At 43.1% G+C, this 3,860-nt stretch overlaps 1 long non-coding RNA gene across 1 annotated transcript; it reads left to right on the forward strand.

The window, feature by feature from the left end:
* Positions 1-1,565: 1,565 nt before the first annotated feature.
* Positions 1,566-2,271, forward strand: LOC109222624. The gene is made up of 2 exons (XR_002067433.1): positions 1,566-1,820; positions 1,937-2,271. It is a non-coding gene; the product is annotated as an uncharacterized LOC109222624 (long non-coding RNA).
* The last annotated feature ends 1,589 nt before the right edge of the window (positions 2,272-3,860 follow it).

Raw genomic sequence — 3,860 nt, forward strand, 5'->3', positions numbered from 1 at the left:
TCGAATTCGATTCTTTGCTTTGATGGCGAAGGCCCTTGGCCTTAAGGGTGTTATTTCGAACTTATCGGAATAACGACCCGTCGTGATTCGAGCAAGGTCGAATCTTTCTTTTGCTTTGATGGTGAATACTTCTCAGTGAAGTCCCAGTTTGGTCAGCCTTGCTTGCGTCGAGTGATTCGGCACCTCGGATGCGAGGAATCGACACTTTGCACAGGCTTGCATTACATGTGTTGCAGTTTTCTGTTCGATTTCGGCCGTTTCACTCGAGGATGCCTCCGGCCGGGAGGGTTTCGGTCGTGCCCAAGTGGTATTTGGTTCTTCAGTCTAGGAGAATTGTTCCTAGCCTCTTCCTGGTGGTTTTGAGAGTAAGAGAGATTGGGTCGCAGCACCTTCCTCCTTGTCTTGGGACATTCAAAGCCGATAGAGCAAGGAGTTTTGGATCTGACGAATCTGTTTGGTTTCTTAGCTTTGATCTGGGAAGAGTAGGAATTTTCACTAGGAAATCCCCACAGACGGCGCCAAATTGTTTGACTCAAAAATTTTTTAATTCTTCTTGAGCAAATCAATCAAAGATGGAAGGGGTAAATCGTAGTCAAACTTAATCAACACCAGACCAAATAGAGTAAAAGACAGTAATTGAATACCAGATGAATATGGCATTGGCAGATCTTATTTAAATTTGAATATTGCCTTCCTTCTCCGTAGAGGAGGAAAGAGGATTACAAAATACTTCGGCTCATTCCGGGTATAGGGATGGGGCTTCCTCCATTGCCCTAGATATAGTGGAACCATTATCCTTTTCTTGATGTAGAACTCTCTGTCTCTTCTTTGGTTTTGATGGTTATCGAGAGAGTGGTCGAAAAGCTCCCCCCTCTCAAGCTTGCCCAAGCATGTATATATATAGTTGAAAAGATCAGATTACTTATGCCACGCCTTTGGCGTACCTGAGGCGGTGGGGTTTTCTGGTCGTGGGGTACCTCGCCCCCGCGGGTCTGTCCAATCCCTTAGAGAAGGGGGGTGAGTTTAACTTGATTCCTTACTCAGTGGCAAAAATACGGTAGAGGTCGTCCTAACCGAGGCAATCAGATTTTGACCAATACACACGCGTGTTGGTCTAGGCTAGGAAAACCAACCCTTTTGACAACTCTACTGATAGCCAAATTATTTGCTTAGTAGTATTGAGTATCAAAGTATATATGATTACGGGAGATTATTTACTTTCAGTAATATTACGAAAGAAAATTACTGCTCGAAACAAGACCCATGAAAGTTTACCTTATTAACTATTTTGCAATCCTATTTTTCAAGAGTTTAACTTATATGGGTGAGGTGTTTGGTTTGTTTATATGGTTTTGGCTCATTTTCATTCCAGTAACTAACTTTTGAGATTGGTAGAAGTTACTTTTATATTACTATAAGTTATAAACTCTTTTCAAAAGTGTCATATTTGAAACTTAAAAAACAAAGGAAACATGGACGAGGCAAACTTCTCTCTGTATATTTCTCTGAAAATAAGAGGACTGAGTGTGGGGTTTTGACTTGGACTGACACCCTTACACGCAATACTGATCCAATAATAGAGAGTCGCAATAACCTGCGCTGGAGACCTCCACCAATTCTCCCATTCTTCATCTCCTATGACTGTCCCTCATACCACTAGTTTATTTAGCAGTTGCTATGCTCCAACTCGGCGATGAGCGTTTTACGCCACCATCTCTACAGCCATAGATCTTCGCTATCTTTTGCGACCATTGCAACCACTTTTTTAACCTTTCTTTTGCTTTCTTCAGCTCTTGGCTTACACCCTACTCGTAATCTCAGTGAGTTCATAACCAACATCTAGCTTGCTTTTCTTAATTTGAATTGACTCACCTTCTAATGAGTAATTAATTAATTAATTTACTAATGGAACTACTATATATGTTTTGTGAAGCAGGGTTGATTGAACGAGTTCTCCTTATTACACAGCAAAAACTGAGTACTGGACCAGGTTCGTCGCCACCCACGTCTAGATCCAAGTGCGGACGGTGTTCACCATGTAAACCGGTTCGAGTGTCCGTTCAACCTGGTTTTACTACTTTAGAGTACTATCCTGAAGCTTGGAGGTGCAAGTGTCGCAACAAACTCTTCATGCCTTAGACTGTACTACTCATGTTTCTTTCTTTCTTGATTCTCTACTTGCTAATTACTAAGCATTAGTTTCTTCTTCTCTTCTCCATCACACTGTGTATAAATCAGAAAAGATTGATCCAACAATACCTATTATTGTCACTTTTGGTTCAAATTAAATTGGACTTTTTGTAAGACTTTGACAATTCTCATTAAAATTTGTGAATTTCTAGCTAATTTCTCTTTCTCAAGAAAAAACTTTGGAAAAGAACTACTCCCTTGTCTAGTTTGCACCACTGGAATTTTCTCTTTTTCATGCGAGGGACAGAACGTTGGAAACGTAATATTATTGTTGAGACTCGAGATATGGCGTTAATTAATTCTTCACTCTTTGCTCACCCCCCTACCCCCCCCCCCCCGCCACCCCTTCCACCCTCCAAAAAACCCAAACACTGCTAATTAAGACTCAGACAATATGATTAAAATTTATCTGAATATGCCATGGATGTAGAAGTGTTCTATGTTGTTTGGACTTCTTAAAAATATTACTCGGGTCATGTTTATTGTATTTTTTGAGGATGTGTGACGACCCAAAGGGTTATCACCTGTATTCCAACTCACTCTGTATCTCTGAGGCCGTGAAAACCTCACTTGGGGGTTGCCTCGAATTTGTGTGCGCAGTCCGGGCGCGTAGCCGGAACGTTTATATATGAATTTGTGAGAAAGATAATAAAATTTTGATGTTTTAATTGATTAAGTTTGACTTCGGTCAACGTTTTGGGCAAACGGACCCGGACTCGTGATTCGACAGTCCCGGAGGGTCCGTAGGAAAATATGAGACTTGGGGGTGTGCCCGGAATCAAATTCCGAGGTTACGAGTCCGAGGAATGAATTTTTACGTGAAATTGTTTTCTGGAAATAATTAAAGAATTGGAAAGTGTTATTTGTTAGGGGGACCATGCTGTTGGGCTCGTATTTTGGTTCCGACGCCCAACACAAGTCTTAAATATGAGTTAAGCAATTGCTGTGAAGTTTGGTTAGATTTGGACGTCATTTGACGTGTTTTGAGCTAGCAACAGTATAATTTGATGTTTCATGAAAATTGGAAGGAAATCATGGGTCTTGAGGCCTAATTCGATGTTGTTTTGGCAATTGGATCGCACGGATGAGTTCGTAGGATGTTATTGAGTTAGTGTGCATGCTTGGTTTGGAGCCCCGAGGGCTCGGGTGAGTATTGAGTAGGTCCCGGGAGGCCTTAGGCTTAAAGTAACAGATGTTGCAGTGTTGCAGGCCCCAGCGCGGCCGCGGTCATTCCCGCGCGGTCCGCGCTGGAAGCCATGCGGCCGCGGTGCAGTCCGCGCGGTCCGCGTGGCCAGATTCAGAGGGGTCCTCGGCCTTGGTTTGACCAGCGCGGCCACGCACCAAGTTCGTGCGGTCCGCGCTGGGAGATTCAGAGAAGGCCCAAGGTGCAAGACACCAGCGCGGCCGCGCACCAAAATCGTGCGGTCCGCGCTGGGTAGGTTCAGAGAGTTATTTTCCCTCCCTTCCTCGGTGCGGCCGCGGGGCATTTTTGCGCGGTCCGCGCCAGTCCTTCAGCAAAGTATATAAATCTGAGATTTTCAGTCATTTTTCACTTTTTCAAACCCTAAAACATAAGAGGCGATTTTCCAAACGATTCTTCTCCTTCAAAACGATTGGTAAGTGATTTCTAACTTATTTTCTTTACTCCTTGACATCTTTAAACATAATTT

The sequence above is a fragment of the Nicotiana attenuata genome, unplaced genomic scaffold (genome assembly GCF_001879085.1).
Source record: "Nicotiana attenuata strain UT unplaced genomic scaffold, NIATTr2, whole genome shotgun sequence".
NCBI classification, from domain to species: domain Eukaryota; kingdom Viridiplantae; phylum Streptophyta; class Magnoliopsida; order Solanales; family Solanaceae; genus Nicotiana; species Nicotiana attenuata.